This window comes from Pelobates fuscus, chromosome 3 (genome assembly GCF_036172605.1).
Source record: "Pelobates fuscus isolate aPelFus1 chromosome 3, aPelFus1.pri, whole genome shotgun sequence".
In the NCBI taxonomy this organism is placed as follows: Eukaryota; Metazoa; Chordata; class Amphibia; order Anura; family Pelobatidae; genus Pelobates; species Pelobates fuscus.
The window spans coordinates 40,483,431-40,507,624 of record NC_086319.1 but is presented as its reverse complement, the minus strand read 5'-3'; the positions used below and the strand labels follow the sequence as shown (position 1 = coordinate 40,507,624).

General features: G+C 42.8%; 1 protein-coding gene across 2 annotated transcripts in view; it reads left to right on the top strand.

The window, feature by feature from the left end:
* The first annotated feature begins 16,495 nt into the window (after nucleotides 1-16,495).
* The window catches only part of SLC38A4 (solute carrier family 38 member 4), a 91,001-nt gene continuing 83,302 nt past the window's right edge, over nucleotides 16,496-24,194 (top strand). For both annotated transcript variants that reach the window (XM_063446955.1, XM_063446954.1), the window contains exon 1: nucleotides 16,496-16,595. The gene's annotated coding sequence lies outside the window, so the exon portion shown is untranslated. The remainder of the gene's footprint in view (nucleotides 16,596-24,194) is intronic.

Here is a 24,194-nt window from a genome sequence, read left to right as displayed (position 1 = left end):
GCTACTGTGGCATTAAATTTGAAATTCACTTTGAATTCTTATTCTAGCAAATAACACTGTAAATATTGAAATTACACTACTAGTGTAACCATACTCTATTGTCTATCTTCAGATACCAAGAGCTCTGATACAATGCTAGCTGGTGTATGATTCATAAATGGTTCAGATTTGAACAATTGCAAACCTATTGCTTTTACATCTCTGAATACATACTTTTTTTATTTTATTTTTTTGTTATGCACAAAATAAACAAACAGCCTCGGTACGCCACAACAGGGGTATCAAGGTATATAGAAGTTTAGTATGCAATGCAAGTTGTGACATTTGCTGGCTAGGCACATTTTTGTTTTAGTAGAAGCAACGTTTCAACAGCTAGATTTCTCTTTTTGTTTAGTAAGCTAGCTTTGTTTAGCAAGTGTCTCCGGCAGGAGTGGTTGCGCAGACTGGTATCCCGTTCCGCCGTTGCCTGCCATGGATGTCCCGCATTTCTGCATCTCGGCCAGGCCGTGCGGGTTCCTGTGCCCAACTGCCGGTACAAGGGGCTGGTCTGCTAGTAGGGTCCGGATCTGTAGTGGAGCGGACGTTGCAGGTTTCTGGACCCGGGTACCGCCAGGTGGAGCAAATGAGCATGTCGTGTCTTGCTTCTCCACTGTGCATTGGGACCTCAGTGTTGTCTCATGCAGTGTTTCAGCCTCTTGTGCTTATTGGTCGGCCACCATGATGAGGTCTATCCTGCAGGTAAGGCCTTCGGCACGTTCCTTCGGTTTGGAGGCAGCCTCTTGGTTAGAAGACTGCATGGATTGTAGGCATATTGAAGAGGCTTCACCTTGCGCTCCCCCTGATCCTGGTTTGCCTCTCTAGGTTGGACCACAATCCCCCCGATGGTCCAGGGGTGGAGTAACGGGGCTTTTGCTCATTTTGCGTCATCACCATGCGGCGCTGAACCGAGAGATTGTCCGCCTCCCCCGGCCAGCACACGTTAGGCCTCATGCTGTGAGGAGTGCAGCCAACTGGCTCCAGGTGGGTCACAGACCGCAGCATCGGTGTCCAGTCCAATCGTGGGTCGGGTAGGTCGAGTTTTGTCGCCAGTTGCAGGCTTTTTGTGGCTAGATGTGCTATTAATCGTCCTGATTTCTGAGGGGTTCTGCTAAGGCACGTCTGTCCTCCATGCTAGTCAGGCCTTGCCCCCTCCTGAATACATACTTTTATGATTCCTTCTGACTTTTAAATTCAATATCTTTTTGTAACCAATAGAGTTTCATTGGAAGATGAAAAATAACGTCCTGTAAAAAACACAAGGAGAAAAAAGTTACCTTTGTGCATTACTCAACAAATGTATCAATTCTACACTGTTTTTTTATTTATTTTTTCTCAAAGGTGTACTGTACCCTCAAAGAGTTAATACAAATAAAAAAAAACTTTGATCATAAAAACAAAAGATCTACAGGTGCTCCTACCACTTTGAGATACTGTAGAAACCATGAGATTATGATTAAATCAGCATGACTGCGTAAGAGTTGTGTAATGTAACTGCTTCAATGACTAATAAAACATTATAGGTAAAAATAATAATAAACATGGTATGAATAACATAGCATTTATCAAGGATATCATATCTAAATACCGTATTTGCTCAATTATAAGACAAGGTTTTTTCAGAAAAAAACGGCATTGTCTTATAATCTAGGTCGTCTTATAATCAAGGCTAACTGATGTGTCAGTTAGCCACATGGCAGACTGATGTGTCGGGTCTTCGATCTCTGACCTAGGACCTGACACTGGGAGAGGGCCCGGTGGCTTGCCCTGTATGCCTTCTGGTGCAGGGCTTCTCCGCTCAGTCTGCCCTAAGAGAGAGAGAGACAGCACTGCCTTCTGTCTGCAGCTCCGCTGCTTGCATAGCTGCAGACTGAAGTGTCTCATAATTTGAGCCGGATCAGAGCATTGCTGCGGGTTACCACAGCAATGCTCTGATACTCGCGAGACATCAATCACTTGGTCTGCATCTCTGTACCTGGCGTAGCTGCAGACAGGAAAGCTACCCACTGGACCAGCAAGGAATCGATTAAAAGGTATAATCAGAGTCATCTTATAATCAAGCAAATACAGTAAAAACAGCAGAGACAAAACAAAACGAAAAGAATGGCAACTAAATATAGCTGAGTGCCTTAGACTAAAAATTCCTTCAATAACAGAGTGAAAAATTCCATCTCAAGGCAAGACACAAAGTTATTGAGGTGCAAATGTGAACTCTTTGACCGTAAAAAAAATAAAATAAAAATGGGAGTAACAAATACATTATAATATTAATACGCAAAATGTTTTGAGAATATAGAAGTGAACACAGATAGAAACATACAGGAAGGTGATGCTACAATAACATTTAAAGAGCCAGATATCCTTGTGCTGGGTTCTAGCAGTGCGGACCTGACTAATAACTCATATGGGCTGTCAGTATTCAATACATCAATATTTAAAGTGAACCTGACAATATACGATGTGAACATGTCATCCACTTTCAGGTAGATATCATTTATATACTGTGTTAATGAAATTTTATAACATGACAGGAGGCTTCGTATTTGCTTAAGACTTTCTTTACTTAAGCTTCACAGCAGCACTTTTTTACTTAGTAACAAGGTAACCAATCAGAAAAAAGATAACATGGTATAAAAGTCCCTCCCTGTGACGTCACTTCCTCTTTCTTTGCTGCTTCACACCAGTACAGGTCAGAGTGCCACTGTCTCCTACTTTTCTGTGGTTTTCTGTGGTTTATTCTTTATTCTTTATTCCTTATTTTTTACCTATCTGTTTCTGTCACAATTTCACTTTAAATATGGTTTCTTATTCATAGGTGTTCGTTTCCTACCCTAGCTTATTTTTTTCCCTAAGTTTCTTTTAACTTAGTTCTTATTACCACCTTATTTTTCTTTCCTCATTCTACAGTTCCATTTCTGTTGTGTATCTATTGAATGTATTAAATTAATAATTTTTTAAAACATTTACCATTTTAACGGTCCGGGTTGCGGTCGGCATATTTTGCCCCGTTTTCCCGGGCTTTCTGGGCCGTGGAGAACGCCTCCAGCGGCCCCGAGTGCGCACGGCGGCCATCTTGGATCTCGCGCACCTCTGCGAGATCCAAACGGCCGCTTCTCTTCCTTGTGCGCATGAGCACGATCGCGGCGGCCATTTTCTTGGAGCCGCGATCGGAGCCCAAATAGCCGCACGGCGGCCATTTTAACTGCACTTCGGCAGTATATTAATTTCTAACAAAGAAATATATATATTTTACACTGCTAATTTTCAGATAATAATAATAATATTACCTCTGAGTAGGTTTGATTTCACTCCCCTTGGAAATATTTCACTCTGTAATTCAGTTTGATGAGTTACTGGCTTATACTACTTCCCCTGGTGGTGAATGGGAAGTACTACTTGGAACCAAATATTGATATTTCGAATTCATATTAAACAACTCAATACCGTTGTTGGGATTACCCCATTACCATTCAGCCTGAGTTTCATCACATTAATACTGAATTATTTTCAGGGTAAATCCCTAAATATATTTATGATTGCTGTTATGATATACAGCCCATGATTGGCCCGCTTTGTCTGTGCCGCCATACCTCTATACGGGTTTGAAACATTACTCCCGGAGGTTATTAAGACTGGGTGACCCCCAGCTACAGCTTGCACTGTTTTAAAACATTTTAATAAAGTTTTGTGTTATTTCGGACGGCCTCAATACATTCTAATGCTGGCCTATTCTGCCCCATAGGTATCATCACTATTGCTATGGAGGCTTCAATCCAAGACCAAAACTTACAAGCTGTTATAAATGCGGCTGTTGCCGCTTCACTGGAAAAGGCCCTGGCTCGGGTGCTGCCCATTGAGCCTAAAGATCCAAAAACTTCTGAGCCCCCGCCTTCTGAGGAAGAGGCGGATGATTCAGATTCCACAAGAAGGAACCCTTCCAAACCCAATAAAAGATATTGGAAAGGGGATGGGCCAGAACCCCTCAAACGCAAGGGGAAAGAACCGGCAAAACGCCCGAAACAGACTGACACCAAAACTAAACATCCCGTGCAACCTACTCTGTCAGAGGAAGAGGACGACTCCTTTGATTTACACCCCTTGGCCATCCTAGATGAATGGCAAGCCGACCACTCTTCTGAAGATGAAGAAGACTGGCCTGTGGCTTCTTTTAAAGGGGCACCTTTCCCTCAAGATTTTAATAGAGATCTCACAACAGAGGATTCTGTACCCGAACAGAACCCTTCGGAAGACGCCGAAACCTTATGGATACACTGGGTCAACCCCTATTTGACCCACGGCATATCAGATATCCTCGGTCTTCTGAATGGTCACTCCCATTTCATCTCTCCCAATATATCCATTTCTGGATCAGGAGACCACTAGACCGGGAGGTCCGCAAGCGCCTAAGAGCTGAATGCCCTAGGCCGACTTTGCCGGACAAGGTTGCCATGACCCCGGAGTTCGATCCTATGCTCTGCACATACCTAGCCAGAACTGGCCGTGACCCTAAAAAGGGCATCGAGCGCAGCCTACGCCTCACCCAGGACAAGATGTTGGATGTCCTGGGGCCCCTGGCAAGAATTCTACTATTGGCTGATGAAGCCCTCACTAACGAGGGCCCCTTAGACCCATCGGTTATAAGAGAATGGGCACTACGCTCCATTTGCCTGCTGGGCAATGCAAATACTTCCCTATGTACGGAGCGTAGAAAAGCAGTGCTGCTGCGTATGGATGCCAAACTAACCGATCTGGGTACCAAAGAATTGGGCCCCAAGGCTAAGGGTCTATTATTTGGAGAACCCTATATCAAAGAGTTACACAAGCATGTAAACTTATACACTACTTTGAACAAAGCACAATCATCCATGAAAAGAGTATTCCACCAACAACCCTCACAGGTTTTTGGAAGGGCTGGCCGTTCAAGGGGTCGTACAGTCAGCCGCTTCTGGGCCACAGGCCAACGACAGCGACCCCCCACCTCATCCTTCTTCCCCAACTACCAGTCAAGGGGTTTCTACACCCAAAGAGCAGACAGGGGAAGAGGAAGCAGAGCCCGTGGACGCAACAGATACCCTACTGGTGAGATTTCCTACCTTTCACCTTACTACGGTTTATCATGCGGGCAGGTTATTACATTGTATAGATATGTGGAAGACGCTGTCTTCAGATACCTGGGTTCTAAACACAGTTCGGGGTTATTTGATAGAATTTTATTCTCTCCCTACTCAAACAGGTTTTCCCCATTACCCGATAATGTCAAGAGCTCAAACCACACTCCTCGATTCGGAACTACGTTCCTTACTGACAAAAGGAGCTATTCAACCAGCTCCAAACGACAAAGGCTTTCTAAGTTCCATCTTCCTAGTCAAGAAGAAATTAGGGGAATTTCGCCCAGTAATCAACCTTCGCCAGTTGAATACTTTCGTGATATACAGGCACTTCAAAATGGAAGGGATTCATCTCCTCAGAGACATCCTCCGACCAGGCGATTGGTGAACCAGACTCGACCTCAAGGATGCTTACCTCTCCGTACCGGTACATACATCCAGCCGACGTTTTCTCCGCTTTCTCTGGCACCACCGGGTCTTCCAATTCACCTGCCTTCCATTCGGCCTGAGTTCCGCTCCATGGTGCTTCACCAAACTACTCAAACCAGTCACCGCACATCTTCGAGCAAGAGGCATTCGCTGCCTAATCTACCTCGACGACCTTTTACTACTCTGCGACGACGCATCCAGCATACCGTCACAAACGAACTACGCATCTTCATTGATCGAATCTTTGGGATTCGTTATCAACAAGGCGAAATCCTCACTGACTCCATCCCAAATCATTAAATTTCTCGGCTTCGAGATCGACTCCTCTACCTGTGTTCTCCGCCTACCTCATACCAAACTAACTGCGATCAGGAAGGAACTACGCAAGACGCTTCGACAAGCGGATATACCTCTCCGAGGTTTAGCTCGGATTGTAGGCCTACTTTCGGCTTCCATTCAGGCGATCTACCCAGGTCCCCTCCACTATCGGGCCATGCAACGCCTGAAGGCTCAGTTCCTCCAGACCCATCCATCATACGACCAGAGGGTCCCGATCACTACCAAGGTGAGGGAGGAACTCAACTGGTGGCTCCGCCACATGTCTGCCTGGAATGGCAAAGCAATTTTCGGCCCCACTCCAGACTTTGTGGTGGAATCAGACGCGAGCCTCCAAGGCTGGGGCGCAACTTGTCATGCAACTTCCACCGGGGGACCATGGACTGCGGCGGAACACTCTCTCCACATCAATTGTCTGGAGTTAATTGCAGGCTCGTTCGCAATCCGCAGTCTGGCCAACCACCTCTCAGACTGCTGCATCCTCCTTCGAATGGACAATATCTCAGCTGTCCAATACATCAACAAACTAGGAGGGGCCAGATCTCGTACCCTATCCGAAGTGACAAAGGACATCTACAATTTTTGTTTCCAACGCAACATAACAATTCGAGCAGAATATCTCCCGGGAGAGACGAACATTACGGCGGATTGGTTCTCCCGACATTGGAGGGACGTCAGCGACTGGCGCCTGCACAAATCAGTTTTCTTCCGCATCTCCAAGCTCAGAGGACCGTTTACTCTGGACCTTTTCGCCTCCCGAACGAATTTTCAAGTCCCACATTTCTTCAGCTGGCTACCAGACCCAGAATGCTCGGCGGTAGACGCCTTCCTTCAAAAGTGGCCGACTACGGGAGCCTACGCTTTCCCTCCTTTCGCAATGATCCCGAGAGTCCTTCTCCAGATTCGCAGACAACAAGTCACGCTGGTACTACTCACCCCGCTCTGGCAGGGCCAAGCATGGTTCCCAGATCTCCTGGACCTATCCTGCCAACATCCCCTCCTTCTACCTCCATGGCTCAACCTGCTAGAGGACCCTCAAGGGAACCCTCATCCGATGATAATTCAGGGCCACCTCCAACTAGTGGCTTGGACTCTTTCAGGGGATCCTGGAATTTCGGAGAATTATCGCAGAGAGCTAAGGAACTCCTCTGGGATTCTTGGGCGCCTGGAACCAGAAGATGCTACCTTTCCTCCTGGGGTGCTTGGTGCAATTGGTTCCTGGAACGGAATACCGATCCCCTTACAGCCCCTAGACAGTTCATTTTGAATTTCCTCTCACATCTGTTCGACTTAGGCCGCTCATACCGTTCCATCAACGTTGCCCGGTCAGCAATCTCAGCGGCCCACGTACCTTTAGATGGAGCTCCAGTTGGCCAGGACCCATTGGTTTGTAGACTATTGCGGGGCATTAAACTAGCTCGCCCCCCAACTCCGAAATACTCCCATCTATGGGACGTTAATGTCATGATTCGCTTCCTTGAAGCTTGGCCGAACAACGAAGATCTAACCCTACGTCAACTCTCAGCAAAATTCACTCTGTTGCTTTGCCTAATCTCCTTCCGAAGAGTATCAGACGTTCGAGCATTTGACCATAACGCTATCAACTTCTCACCAGAAGGTGTCACCTTTTCCGTGTCCAGACGGACAAAATCAAACTCCTCTTCAGTATTTTACCCTTATTTCCCTAACCATCCAAAATTGTGTGTGGTCTCGCTTCTCTCTCGTTATTTATCAGTCACCTCCTCTCTACGTTCAACCTCCTCCAATCAGCTATTAATCTCATACGTCCGACCCCATCATCCTGTATCAACCACAACCCTTGCCAGATGGCTTAGGTGGTTGCTCTCCCTGGCCGGGATTGAAACTTCCTTCGGAGCCCACTCCATCAGGGGTGCGGCGGCATCGGGAGCATTCAACGCTGGAGCCTCCCTTCGGGACATCCTTCGCTCAGCAGACTGGTCCAGGGAACAGACGTTCCGCAACTTCTACTTTCGTCCAGCTGTGCACGCTTCCTTAGCCCTCCTGGGGGAGCGTTAAAACAGCAAATACGAAGCCTCCTGTCATGTTATAAAATTGTAGATTATGCTAGCTTTAGTGCACTGATAATCTTAATTTTATTAATGACAGGAGGCGAGTATTTCCCACCCATTCACCTTCGTTTTCTTCCCCCCCCTTGGGTCGCCTCTTTAGGTAAGTTTATCTCAGATTAGAGTAACACGCTATTGTATATTCTACCAGGAGGGGCTAAGAATTTCTCTCCATGGCTGTATAAATTAACACTTTAGGGGAGGTGGTCTATTATATATGATTTTTTCTAATTACTGGACACCTTAATTTTAGAAGTCCAATTCTCTGATTAATCCTTGGTTTCGACTCTGCTCTTTCGTTTCAGCGTAAAGCCCCTCAAGAGGACAAGTTTAGTTGCTGTTTCATCTCAAGCATCATCTCAGCTCTCCTAGAAGTCATGTTTTCGTTCCTGTTCCCTCTCAAGCATCTACTTTCTCGTCTGGCATTCCGGATTTCTTATCGGTTCCCTTACAGTTTCCCGTTCCTTTGGTTCGCAGCCAGAAAGAGGAAGTGACGTCACAGGGAGGGACTTTTATACCATGTTATCTTTTTTCTGATTGGTTACCTTGTTACTAAGTAAAAAAGTGCTGCTGTGAAGCTTAAGTAAAGAAAGTCTTAAGCAAATACTCGCCTCCTGTCATTAATAAAATTAAGATTATCAGTACACTAAAGCTAGCATAATCTACAATTACGTTTGTATATTATTCAGGTGCATACATTAAAATATATCGGACTCAATTTAATAAACTTTGCAAATGATTCAATAATGTTAGAAGCAAAAAAAAAAAATTTCTACAATTAATTTCGAAAGTTTTTCTAATTGTATTGAATTACTTGGAAAGGTTAGTAAATTGAGGCCATAGTTAGCTGAAGATTATATGGTGCACTGGACTGGATGGCGTGGCTGCAAACACAACCAAAATTATAGTTGCTGTGGGAGCTCCCATAGAAACATTGAAATATTGAAACGTAGAATGTGACGGCAGATAAGAACCATTCGGCCCATCTAGTCTGCCCAATATTTCAAAATACTTTTAATTAGTCCCTGGCTTGATCTTAAGTCTAGGATAACCTTATGCCTATCCCACGCATGCTTAAACTCTCTCACTGTGTTAACCTCTACCACTTCAGCTGGAAGGCTATTCCATGCTTCCACTACTATCTCAGTAAAGGAATACTTCCTGGTATTATTTTTAAACCTTTGCCCCTCTAATTTAAGACTATGTCCTCTTGATGTGGTAGTTTTTCTTCTTTTAAATATAGTCTCCTCCTTTACGGTGTTGATTCCCTTTATGTATTTAAATGTTTCTGTTATATCCCCCCTGTCTCGTCTTTCCTCCAAGCTATACATGTTAAGATCCTTTAACCTTTCCTGGTAAGTTTTATCCTGCAATCCATGAACCAGTTTAGTAGCCCTTCTCTGAACTCTTTCTAGAGTATCAATATCCTCCTGGAGATACGGTCTCCAGTACTGCGTACAATACTCCAAGTGAGGTCTCACCAGTGTTCTGTACAATGGCATGAGCACTTCCCTCTTTCTACTGCTAATACCTCTCCCTATACAACCAAGCATTCTGCTAGCATTTCCTGCTGCTCTATTACATTGTCTGACTACCTTTACGTCATCTGAAATAATTACTCCTAAATCCCTTTCCTCAGATGTTGAAGTTAGTAGGCTATCAAATATCCTATACTCTGCCCTTGGGTTTTTACGTCCAAGGTGCATTATCATCTCATAAAACATGATTCATAGGTTTTGTTGTTTTTTTATTATTATTATTTTTAATAATTACATATTGCTATGCTTTTCATTTACCCTGATCCAATGTCCATTTTTCTTACTGAATTTGACTGTGAACCAAATTTAATAGAAAATGTCAGGATTTACCCAATCTGCCTGAGACTTTCCCATTCATCCTGTCTCTATGAATCTGCCAAGTCAGCTTGATAACCTGAAATACATCTTAATCAAGTAAAAAGCCCAGCAGGTTCCCCTGAGAACCTCGAGTACCAATGAGGCCAACAACCGGTGAACAAAAGTAAATCCACACATTCTCAGGGACTTCATAAAATGTAACTTTTACTTTTCATTCACTAAAAGCATACTGACTCCTGCCACTTCAGCTTCCCATAAAGGTATAAAATAATGTCCATCCAGTCTTTATGTATTTCAAGCTACCTTAAAGACAAAATTGTCATCAAATTTTTTTATTTTTTATTTTTTTTACTTTATTATATTTAATGAAACCTAATATTTTCTAAATTATTGTATATGGATTTTTTTTTTTAGAAAATTACACTTTTTACTTTGCCTAAGCTTACCTTGCCTTCAGCTATGATTGATCTGTGCAATGCTGCAATAGTTTCACAGAGATCACTCACAGCAGCAGGTGTGACGGTAGTCACCATCACAGAGGGCTGAAGACGAACATTTTATGCAGGTTACCCTGATTATTTTGATGTCTTAGTCACCCTGTGCCCATTATAGGTGCAGGGTGTGTATAATGTGTTGTTCATTGTCAAATGTATGTGTGCTTTCCTGTCCTGCTGATGCTTGTATTCAGCGAGGTGGATTTGGCTGTGTAGCCTGTACAGCACCATCTGTTTGAAACAGTTCTATGCTGCACCAGAATAGCAAGGCTTGTTAATTTGCATATTCAGGTAGATTTGCATATTATGATAACTGCAGGTAGGGGAGATATTTTGGGTTATTTATTATCCTCCGACCCCTTTTATAAAAATTTTATTATGTTATCATGTGTTCCTGTATTTTTCCCATATGATTTGATTATATGATTTAATTATATGGGCTTGTCTCGAGTTAAAATAAAGCTGTGTGTGCTAGTTCCTTTTAGAACTGTGTGTCTGTCATGCCTTAACTATGGTATCCTCTTACTTCCTGGTTCCACGGAGCCTAGCCACACCCCTTTATGACACGGTCTGCCTATTTAATCTGACTGCACCAGCTGATCAGGGCTGGATTATTGAACTACGTTCCTTACTCACAACCCGGCTACAACTTCATGGTGAAAGCCTCTGCTACCAGACCGGACTGAAAGACTCTGGCAAAGTTCCCTTCACCTCTCCTCATCCACGACTAAGGATTAAACACTCTTCATACGCCTCTGAGGAGATCTCGGGAACCAGTGTTCTATGTGCCGGAAGCTAAGTAAAACCAATGTGATAAGAGTTGCATCTAAAAGCTGTTATTACCTGTCTCCAAAAGTCCTTCGGAAAAAACAATCCCGTTACAGCTAACTTCAATTCATACTTCATATCAGTTATCTGCATCTGTCTTGCTTCAGTTAAAGTATGGAACAGCTATTATAATTACTTATCACCTAAACCGTTAACTCTACTAAGAGACTCTTTATTGATTCAGTGTCTGCAATTTACTACCGTTTACTCCTTAAAGCTACAGTGCCTGTAACTGTGGACTTCAGTTATCATTTACTACTTAAAGCTTCAGTACCTGTAAATTGGAATTAAAATCTTTTCCTTTTACTTTCGTTAATAAAAATTCAACTATACGAAATCTGCAGTTGTGTTCCTTCATAACAAATGTTTAAACGTGACAGTGTCCTGTTGTATTTGTTCAGGGTTCCCAATAAGAGAGTCTTCTGACCTATTGGTTGGCTGCATTGCCCCTGTACCCCCTGACAATTCTAAAAGGGCTAAGCCTGAGAGTCACACTGTAGGTAGAGGTGTGGATACCTGTCTGCAAGGAGATAGCTGCAGAGAAATAGGAATAGAGGACGATACATGCCTGGAAGCTGCAGCCTGGTCAGGTGGAAGAGTTCCCTGGTGCCACCAGTCAATCCTCTCTCTCTGCAACCTGGGGATGAAGCATTCCAGGGTCCCTTGGCTAGGAAGCAGACTGGGTGGAGATACTCGATCAGGGTACAAGATAGTTGCAGCCTTTTTCAGCAGAAGTGGTGCAACTGATCTGCAAGGAGGTGACTACAGAGTGTCCTCCAACTATCACTCAGAGTTAATTGACCTGGTTTAGACATTTCTGACCTTTATTATTATTATTTTATTATTTATATAGTGCCAGTAAATTCTGTAGTACATTTTAAGGCCCTACTCTTTTGGTGTAGACCATCCTGCATTTTGTGACAGGGACAGAAGGTTCACCCCCCGCCCCCTCCCCCTGGTAGATCCCAACCATGGGAGAGGAGGTAGTCGACCTTCCTTCCCAGTGGCAGATGGAAACCCAGTGAATGGAGATAGAGGCAGTTGGTCTCCCTACCAGGTGGCAAAGTGTAACCCAGGGAGTGGAAGGACTAGGCCTTCCTCTCCAGCAGCAGATGGAAACCCAGTAAGCAGAGGTAAAGGCAGTTTCCCCCCCTCCCTGCGGCACATTGAAACCCAGCAAGCTAAGGTAGAGGTAGTTGGCCTCCCTTCCCAGCAGCAGATCCCAAACAAGAGAGTGGAAATTGTCGGCCTCCCTCCCTTGTGGCAAATCACAACCAAGGGTGCAGAGGTAGCCAGTCTCCCTTCCCAGCGGTAGATGGAAACCCAGCGAGGAGAGGTAGAGGCAGATGGTCTCCCTCCCCAGTGGCAGAGAGCAGCACAGGAAGTGGAAACAGTAGACCTCCCTCTCCAGCAGCAGATAGAAACCCAGCGAACAGACTTAGAGGCAGTCCCACCCCCTCCCTCCTCCAACGACACATGGAAACCCAGCAAGTAAAGGTAGAGGTTTCCCTTCCAAACAAGGGAGTGAAAGTTGTTGGCCTCCCTCCCCAGCGGCGGTCTCTAACAAATTGTGAGGAGGTAGTTGGCCTCACTCTCCAGAAGTAGAATGCAACCCAGCAAAAAGGAGGTAGAGATTTCCGGCCTCCTTACCCAGCGGCAGAGTGCAAGCCATGGAGATGAGGTATTCGGCCTCTCTCGCCAGTGACAAATTGGGGAGCAGGGGTATTCTTTCTCTCTCCTTAGTGGCAGGAGTACCAGGAAGAGGATCCTTACCCATTAGCAGTGTGAATTCCAGGGAGGGAGGGCCAGCACCTTCACTCACCAGTGGCCAAAGAAGCATGAAGAAGGGGGGATCAGCAACCTTACTCCCCAGCAGCATAAGAGACAGTTGGCTTTCCTCAACAGCACAATGCTGCTACAGTGTGGAACTTTGTCAAGAAAGCTTTAAGGATGGATGGACTTTTGTTGCTGGTTACCAGCAGGGGTCAAGTCCTGGGGAATAAAGTGTGGGAACTCACCCAAGATCCACCCCTCACCCCCTCCAAAAAATAATATACATTCACATATATATATATATATATATATATATATATACACCCTGTTCCAAATTATTATGCAAATGATAGTTTTCTCATTTACCTAAATAATTGATGTAAATAACAGTCAGCATAATTCGCATGTTATCAACTATCAGACGCGGCGAGGGTGCTGTGTTCTCTCTGCTCCCTCTCGCCGTGTGGCCTGTCTACTGATGCTGGGAGCTACTGCTGGGAGCTACTGATGCTCCCGGCATCAACAAACAGAGAGAACACAGCTCCCTCGCCGTGTCTGACAGGGAGACAGGTGCCCGCAGGTGGGGGAGGTCCATCAGGTGGCCATCAGGCCACCTCTTGGGCCCCCCCATTACAGGGGGACACGGGGGCATTTGGGGGCGGCATTTTTTGCCGTCCCCTGAGTGCCTGCAGGAGCAATGGGAATGGCGTTCCTGCTGTAAAAAAAGTGCAGGAACACCGTTCCAACGCGTTCTTGCAGGACTTGAGCCCTGGTTACCAGACTAACTCAGGCACAGACCAATTGGAGGTACTTGGTTAGTCTACCCTTGGGGGTGGGGACATGTGATGGAATTTAAGATCATGGGGGTTGAAGACAGACGCTTTATGTAGGCTCCAAGATTATTCTTATGTCTTAGTTGCCCTGTGCCCATTATAAGTGCATAGGCGTATGATGTATTGTTCATTTTTAAGTGTTTGTGTGCTCTCCTGTCCTGCTGATGCTTTCAATCACCTTGGTGAATTTGGCTAAGGAGTCTGTACAGCACCATGTATCAATTGCTTTTGAAAAGCTCTATGTACTACCCGAATAGCAAGGCTTGTTAATTTGAATATTCGGGTAGATTTGCGTAATATGATTTCTGTAGGCAGGTAAGATGTTTTTTTTTTTTTTTTTATTATCCTCCCACCCCATTATAAATATGTTATTATGGTATGATGTGTTCCTGCATGTTTTCCAAATTATTTAAATATTTGTATTTTATTGAAGTTGTCACGGTAAGTTTAATGTAATGTCCATATCCACTAGATACCTGCCTGGACGGAGAGAGCTGCAACCTGCTCAGTGAAAGAGTTCTTGAGAGCCCCCCCCCCCACCACACACACTACCACCCTGTGACTGGGTCCCTTAAAGTGGTTAGGAAGCGGACTTGATCAGAGTAGGGGAGCTCCGTCACAGCAGGCAAGTTGGGTTGAGCAGTATTTGGTAAGATAACAGTAGAGTCTGACCAAACATGGATGCTCAACCAGATAAAAAAGTTACATTTCTCAAGTACATCAATATCTATCATTTTTTTCTTAAAATCATAACATTTCATTAGATTAAGCTTTAAAAAAAATGTGAACATTTTATGACCTATCCTTTAAAGGACCACTCTAGGCACCCAGACCACTTCAGCTTAATGAAGTGGTCTGGGTGCCAGGTCCAGCTAGGGTTAAGCCATTTTTTTTATAAACATAGCAGTTTCAGAGAAACTGCTATGTTTATAAATTGGTTAAGCCTTCCCCCAAATCCTCTAGTGGCTGTCTCACTGACAGCCGCTAGAGGCGCTTGCGTGATTCTCACTGTGAAAATCACAGTGAGAGCACGCAAGCATCCATAGGAAAGCATTATAAATGCTTTCCTATGCGACCGGCTGAATGCGCGCGCAGCTCTTGCCGCGCATGCGCATTCAGCCGACGGGGCGGAATGGAGGAGGATCGGAGGCAGAGAGCTCCCCGCCCAGCTCTGGAAAAAGGTATGTTTTACCCCTTTTCCCCTTTTCAGAGCCGGGCGGGAGGGGGACCCTGAGGATGGGGGCACCCTCAGGGCACTATAGTGCCAGGAAAATGAGTATGTTTTCCTGGCACTATAGTGGTCCTTTAAGCAACATTTGCCAGAACTACGCCACAACTGTAAGACAGTGTAAGGGAAGGACTATATACAAGTTTAACAAGTGGGATTTATAAACTATAAAGTGAGTTGTGCAAGTTGATATCGGAACTTTTGAAATATAGTTTTCAGTTCACCACAATTCACAGAAGATGTTATATTGTTATCATTATAAATACGTTTGCGTAAACGTAGGACCTCCTAAAACATTCTGTTAGCACCTACAAATATCAGGAACCCATCTACAATTATTATAACAAGTATCATCGTCCTGGTTAACAAAACTTTTTTTTGATGGTATCACTATTCAGTCAGCCATATCTACATAGGAATGTTGCAAATTCCTTAGGCGACTAGTTGTATTGTGCATCTGTAGGTACCTCCGGGCATAGCAAAACACTGATTAATCATTCAATTTAACTTAAAGATAGGTGGGAACGGATAGGGGAACACTAGGTTCCCCCTTATATTATAATAGCCCCAACCGCTGAACAAGAGTGTGGGCAGATCACTGTCCACCTCCCGTTATTTATTTTGATGTCCCTCAGTAGAAAGTCAACCATGGCAGGTGTATCATGAGCACTCCAGGCTTGCATTGGCAAACAACTTTTAAAGCCTGGCTAGTAGTGTAGGAATTGAAATTTTAATCTCTGGTTCAATAATAAAGTAATAGATCATTTCTAGCCTAAAGTAATATTCAGCAGCCAGAGTTTCATGATTAACACTTATCATAATGTTTATGGTGCCGGAGGACTCCTGGCACCACAACTACTCCAATGAGCTAAAGGGGTTATAGTGGTGGAAGTGTTCCTTAATAAAAATGTTCTTTAGTTAACATATATTATTTTAGTTATCGTCTGCACCAGCATGGACTATAACTGAATTTCATGAACCTGACATCAAGCATTTCCCCTATTAAGTCCCAAAACAATTTCGTGGAGTAATAGGGTATCCCCTGTGCTTATGTCATTGTTAGTTTGTGTGTGTGTTTGTTTGTGGGCTAAGCCAACTTTTATTAATTTCTAATATATTTTAAATAAATAATTCAAGTCAGTAAAGTCTTCAAAAATAAACTATTACACGTGATAAAAGGTGTACATAACCAATAAATGTAAAGTTTATGCATAGTTTTATTTTATCTGTGCTTTACAGTCTATGTACCTGTTTTGCCAAAACTCAGGTTGTGACATGCTCTGTTAAATACTTTGCATGATAATATACGATCATAGTAATGTTACGACATAAACTTTAAGAATTCTGTTCTCTTTGATTTATATACCGGTTTTACGTGTCAAAGGTTACATACTGTTTATTAAACTTGTTGAGGATTTTTTTTTTTTTTTTTTTTTTTTCTTTAAAAGTAGGGTCTGCCTTTAGTGAAATGTGATGCTCCAGGCAGCAGACCCTGCCTCATTTAACAAGAACTCACTGACTGAAAATAACTACCCTCTGCTAGTACAGATGGTGTTGCTGGCTGAGCTGAATGATTTGAAAGAAAAGGTAATTTTTTTATATGCATCTCTATCTAATGTTGTTGATGACATTTGCATTTAGATTTTATCGGACAATGATTACATAGTTAGCAGCAATAATGTATATATATATATAATGTATTCCATGTTGTTGTTTTAGTGTATTATCTGTGATTTTCTTCGATATGTCGAGCAGTAAGATATATATTTTAGTCCATTGTATCAAGTCAAAGATTACTTGTATCCTGTGTGAATGATCGTAATATTATCCCTTACTATTAGTTTGTCAGTTTGGGTTGGCAGTGTAGAAATCAACCAGAAATACATTTTATTTATTATTTATGTAGTAAGTATTTTATTTCCTTATACCTTGTCATCATGTAAATAGATTTATGGTCCAAGGATAAACAATCACTGACATTGCATCTACTCCCATCATAACATATTTTATAAATCATACATTATAATATAATAATAATAATAATAATAATAATAATAATAATAGCAATAACAGCAAAAGTGGTTGGTTTTATATTTCTCTGTGAATCGCATAAGGTAGTTTTTTAATATAAATTAATGAGTTTAGAGATTATGCAAAATTTAGGATAAAATTCAGGGCAAATAGTAAGAATATTTTAGAATAACATTATACAATTTATCAATGTTTGTTTGTTTTTTCCACTAACACTGTTTAGTATAAATTTAGCAAGTTGGTATAGTGAGCAGACGTTCAGTACATTTCCAAGACTCGTAAAATGTACATGCAAAGGAAGATATTTAATATAAGACCATGCCGTCTGTGTACTTAGTTGTATGTCATTGGATCTCCCTATGTTTACCTGAGCTGAGACTATCTATATAGACACTCTGTCTATGCTAGTTTAGCTAGGCAGTATCATGTTTGCTTAATGCACGTGCAATGGGGATCGCTATGTTGTGTGATGGGGTTATACTCTCAACAAAAATCAAACACTTGCAGAAGTTTATTGTTTAAAGATGTTTCATTCGTTTGATAGGAACACATTGCTAAGACACCAGCAAAATACAAACGAACCAAGATGGTAAACATCTCCAATTCTTTGCCTTCTTGCAAATCACGATGAGCAACTAACACTGAATAATACATTTGGAGGTTTATTCCCGAAAGGTCAAATTGCACCACATTAAAATCCGAATGAAAACATGTTTGTCAAAATAGCTAACTTGGATAGGGTGATCAGATCTGCCCTTTGTTTTTCTGTGACACATATCACATATACATATTGATGGACAGCACATAAAAAGGGCTGCCCTGCAGTAAGTAGAATTTAGAAGAAGGTGTATGAGATTAAGCAATTAGGCATTGAAGAGTCCTGCAATGAGGCAGTAGATGTTAATGCAGAATATGCTTTATACACATTGCAGGGCAACCCTTGTCATGCGTTTTCATAATTATTAAACGTATGTCTCTGTAAACATAGATAGATAGACGGACAGACGGACGGACGGATGGACAGATGGATGGACATATATATAGACAGATGGATGGATGGACAGCTAGATAGATAGACAGACGGATGGATGGACAGAGAGATAGACAGACAGATGGATGGACAGATAGACAGATGGATGGACAGATAGATAGATAGATAGAAGGATACATAGACAGACAGATGGATGGACAGATAGACAGATGGACAGATAAATAGATAGAAGGATAGATAGACAGACAGATAGATAGATAGATAGACACATACATGTGTGTATACAGCTCTATAAATAGTCACAGAGAACATTGCAGGTGTTATTCAGAGTGCTGACACATTACCATGAACTATTGCAGCTCGTGGAGAAGTGTCTTGTTTCCATCACAAACAACACATCCCTCTTCCAAAGCAGAGCTAAACCCCACGGTGTGCACTCCTTGCCCCCTTCTTTAGAACAGCGGGGAAAGCTAAGGAATGTTTTCATGCGACAGATAAAGAACAGGACGCTGTCAAGCTTTGTTAAGTCTTTGAATTATTTTCACGTGAGTTACCGTGTCAAAGTGAATTTACAAGTCACTGTTTGTGTGTGAACCTGCAATTATTCTATAATTAACCACATGATCTGAACTGTACTGCCCCAGGCTTCCTTCAAGCTATAGGAGGTCACCAGTGACAATAACTAAAATTAATATGAATAAAAGATACATTAAAGCAACAGTAACAGGGGTATTCACTAGAGTGTGCATTGTCTGGAACTCAAAGTGAATTTGAAAAATGAATTTAACAATTTAGGGCAAATGACTGAACTAAATAAAGTTGACTTAAAGAATCCAGTTCAGCTTTCTTGGCAATGATTTTAACTTTAAAATCACTTTGCATTCTCAACTATTCTCCCTTTAATGAATACCATTTTGGGTTTAAAATAAAATAAAACTGCATTGAATTCAGAAAAACTGGTCTCAAATATAACCTGTCCAGGGCCGGCCCAAGAAATGGTGCCACCTGGGTGTGTATATAGTGTATGCAGTAAGAGTGTTTTGGATGCAGTGTGTCTGTGTAGTGGATGTAGTGTCTGTGTGTAGTTGATGTAGTGTGTGTGTTTATAGTGTTTGGTGTGTATAGTGGATGTAGAGTGCGTGTGCAGTGGATGCAGAGTGTGTGTATATAGTGTATGCAGTGAGTGTGTTTTGGATTAGGTTTGTCTGTGTATTGGATGCAGTGTCTGTGTGTAGTGGATGTAGTGTGTGTGTGTATAGTGTATGGTGTGTGTAGTAGATGCAGTGAGTGTATATAGTGTATGCAGTGTGTGTGTGTTTTTGATGCAGTGTGTCTGCGTAATGGATGCAGTATCTGTTGTAGCAGTTGTAGCTCCAGCAATTGCCCCCCACCCCCTCTCCCCCCCCATCCTCCTGAGAAAATAGTACAGCTCTCCCTTGCCCCCTTCACTCAGCTCTCCCTCTCCCTTGCTCTCCCCTGCTCACCCATGCAAAGCCGGTGCTGCTTTGTGCCTTCACGGACCAGAGGGGAGATGGGAGATCTCTCTCACCGGCCCGCTTAAATGTAGCAGCCGGCAGGGGAGCTCTAGCCAACAGCTCCACTGGGTACTCCTCTTGCGAGCCTGGAGCTTGCTGCGGTTACCATGGCTCCGGATGTTGCGAGAGTGAACGCTAGCCCAGGAGCTGCAGACTAGAGTTCACTCCCTACTGGGACCACCAGCGATTGCGTTGTAATGTCTCCCCTCCGTGAGCAAAAGTAAAAAGGGAAAGGGGACATAAAGATTACTTATTTAATAAAAAAAAACATATATAATATATATTCATTTATTTAAAATTAATATATATAGATATATATATTTATGTGCTCCCGTCTGCACCTTCCCACACAATACAGTCCTGTATCAGTCCCAACACAGTAACACACTGCACTCCTCACGCACAAACTTGATCTCTCACACACACTGCACCCCTCACACACACTTCATCCCTCACACAGACACTTCACCCCTTATAACCCTCACACACACACTGCACACCTCACAAACACATTTGATTCCTCACACACACACACTACATCCCTCACGCACACTGCACCCCTCACACACACTGTACCACTTACACACACATCGCCCCCTCACACAAACACATTGCTTCCCTAACACACACACATTGCACCCCTCACACACACACACATTGCACCCCTCAAACAATTTAATGCACTTATCCTCTTCTATAGGCCATATCCCCCATTACAGCCCCTATCCCAGCATATCCCAGGTAAGTTGTCAAACTGTTCTTAAATGTTTCACTACTTACTCTGGGAGAGCGCTCTGGTACTCCTGGTGACATAACCACTACATAGAGCTGTTTTGGTTATTGTGCTTGGATTGTTCCTTTAAATAATCTACCAGTGCCCGTCCTGGGATTAGGTTCTGAATCCGTCCTTGGTGTATGCAGAGAGTGTGTGTAGTGGATGCAGTGTGTGTGTATAGTGGACAGAGAGAGTGTGTCTTTGTAGTGGATGGTGTGTGTGTGTGTAGTGGATGCAGTGTGTGTATGTGTGTGTATAGGGGATGCAGAGAGTGTGTCTATGTAGTGGATGCAGTGTCTGTGTATAGTGTAGTACATGTAGTAGTGAGGTTGGATAGGGGCTATGAGGGGTGAACAGTTTTGTTTTTTTATGTATGTATGTATAATTAGGTTTTTTACCCCCTTCCTGCCTCTTACCTGTGGACAACTCTAGCAGCATGTCTTCTCCTCTTGCGAGCCACATGAGCGTTGCTGCAGGTTGCCATGGAGTTGCTGGAGGAGAAGATTAAACTTCTGGGGCCCCTCTTCACAGAGACTGTAGGCTCAGTCATGTAAACATTGCCTTTTTAGAGAATAGGTAGTGTTTACATTACAGCCTAGGAACACCTCTAGTGTAAGTCACTCAGATGGCCATTAGAGGTGCATGCACTATGCTCTGCGTGGAGAAGCTGAACACTCCCCTTAGAGATACATAGAATCAATGCATCTCTATAAGGAGATGCCGATTGACACCATGCAGTGTTTTGCCACACATGCGCATTAGCCTCATAATGCTTTCCTATGGCAAAGCATTAGATTGGTTGAGATCATCAAGATTTAAGAAAAGGTAAATAAAATAACCTCTTAACTCCACAGAGAGGCAGGCCAGACACCTAACCATGAAGTCCAGCACTACAATGTTCCTTTAAGTGATGATTAAGCACTACTCTTCATTTTTCTTCTCATCTGACCACCAGAAAGTCCCCAGGCCATAACACAATCTCTGTTTTTATCTAAAGACGTTACCTCCAACATACTTCACAGGAATGCTTGCTGTAATTAATAACATAAGAGGAACTTCCATTGTAGTTTAATATATCTAATAAGTTTATATGGTAGTGTTCCCAGGTAAATAACATAACAGCATGATTAAAAGCTGCCTAGTGCTTCTGTGGGAGCAGCGACCCTAACTAAAGGTTGTATCTATTTGAGAAAAGTCTTCTCCAACTTGGCCAATACTAGTCACTAACGCATTGTAGAAAGCATGTAGTAAAAAAAAAGTCACTGCTTTTTGTATCCAGCAGTCAGTTAGTGGTCAGATTGAGATTTACTAGTACATTTCTTAACTTGGTAATTTACAAATTAGAACTTTTTGAGCATTTTATGTGATCTCATGTTAAAACGTCACAATGATGTGTATTTTCTAATATGTGATTTTCTATACGTTATATTTATTGTGCCCATTTTCGTTCTATATTAATCATAGTGTGAACATGTATTCACTATTTTAATTTTAGACACTCAACTTGCAAATCATTTGGCACTCCTTGTTTTTAGATCTAATCCAGTTTGCAGGCATGTACATGTACATGTACAGAGCATGTGGTATACTAGATGAAACATGTTAGGGATTGCCTGCCCCTGAGACAGTATGACTGCTGTATTCTAAATGTTAAGAAAAGGTTACATTTTAAAGAGTTGTTGAAGAATGTTTCTAGAATGTACTTCAATTTGGACTAAAACGATCTTATTATGCTACAGATTCTCAATGAGATTGAGAGAATGACTTTCAATTGGTAACAGGAGAACCTGTTCTTGAGATTGCCACGATGGCAATGGTAGGGTTGTAGTGGTCAAATATGGGTTATCGTGTCCTTGCTATGAGAATAGTTTTCATCCTTTTTTGAACTTCAAGCTTTCGCTGCCTCGGGTTCCTGTACTTTTGTCAGCAACATATTTCAGGGTTTAATTTTTTTGACATGAATCCACTAAAACTGTAAACTAATTGATTTTCAGCCTTCGTGTGTTAAAATAAAATACCAAACTATGACATTTTCCAGTCTAAATCCAATATCAACTACAAATGATTGTTTTTAAGCTTCAATATGTTGAAATAAATATCACACAAAACAAAATTGCACAGACTAAACCCAGAGTCAACTTAAAATATTACTTTTTAAGTTTCACTGTATTAAAATCAATCATAACATAAATGTCACTGAGCAGTGTGTAATGTATTTATAAGAGAAATTGGTGAAACAAGTTTATTTTTCAATATATCTATGCAAGACTGGGGGAAAATAATCCAAGTTGTATTAGATTTGTTACTATTTATTAATTCAAGACCAGGGGTTCCCAATTAATATTTCCAGTGGAACCCTTTGACATAGTGTATCAACATTATGGAAACCCCCCCTCCAAAAAAAACACAATTTTGCGCCGTTGCATAAACCTGTGCTGGTGTATATCTGTGTGTCAAGGTGTGCGTGTGTATCTGTGTTTGTATGTGCCAGTTTGTGTATCTGTGTGTCAGTGTGTATCTGTGTGTGTATGCATCTGAGACACAGATACACACACACTGGCATATAGGGCACACAGATACACACACTGACATACCTTGACACACACCTTGACACACAGTGTGTATGTGTGTGTGTGTGTATGTATATTTATATGTATGTATGTATCTGTGTGTCAAGGTGTGTGTATCTGTGTGTTAAAGTGTGTTCTGTGTTTGTATGTGTCGTACACACTAACAGGTACACTCACTGGCACATACACAGATATCTGTGTGTCGGTGTGTATCTGGCAGTGTGTATATGCCAGTGTGTGTATATGTCTGTATACCTGTCAGTGTACCTGTCAGTGTGTATGTGCCAGTGTGTGTATCTGTGTGTTAAGATGTGTATCTGAGTGTCAATGTGTGTATCTGTGTGTATGTGTGTGTCACTGTATCTATTAGTGTGTGTATCTGAGTGAGTGTGTATGTATGTGCCAGTGTGTGTGTATGTGTGTACATACACACACAGATGCACACACTGACACTCAGATATACATATTGACATAAAGCTATACACACACTCAGATATACACACTGACAGGTACACACACTGGCACATACACACTGACACACAGATGCACACACTGGCACATTCATACATACATACTCAGATACACACATTGACATATACACTGAACCACAAATACACATAGATACACACATTAAGGCTCAGATACACACAGTGACACGCAGATATACACACAAACCGGGCCTGACATTGGGAGGGGGCCCAGCGGCTTGCTCTGTGTGCCGCCGGGTGCAAGGCCCCTATGTCAGGGTACCTGTAGTCTCTACCTCAGAGGAGGTGAGAGACTTAGACGTTTATCCTCCCAGAGGGGTTGTTTCTTCCGTTCCTCGCGGTTCTCTCGGCCATTTACAAGCCGACCGCGAGGGATCCACTTCCTTATATGACGCGACGCTCAGTAGTCGACGTCATGACGCCAACCCGGGTCGACCTGTCAGTCAAGTCCCGAGCACTAATCAGGACTCGTCGGGGGCGTGATTACCCTCTAGAATCAAGGTATAAAGTAAGGCTTTCAGCATCTGCTCATTGCCCTGTCGTGGTTCTAGCCTGTCTAGTCACTCAGTGCTCTTGTATTCTAGTTGTCTCTTTGGTTCTGACCCGGCTTGTTTGTTCTACCCTGTTTATCTCTGTTACCCTTTGACTCGGCTTGTCTCTCGCTTACCTGTCCTCTCGTTCCCTCGACCTCGGCTTGTTCCTAGACCATTCTCTACTTACTCCTTACGTTGAGTCCGGCCATTCTAAGGTCCGGTATATGTACCTACCACCTGTTTGTACTCTGCGTGTTGGATCC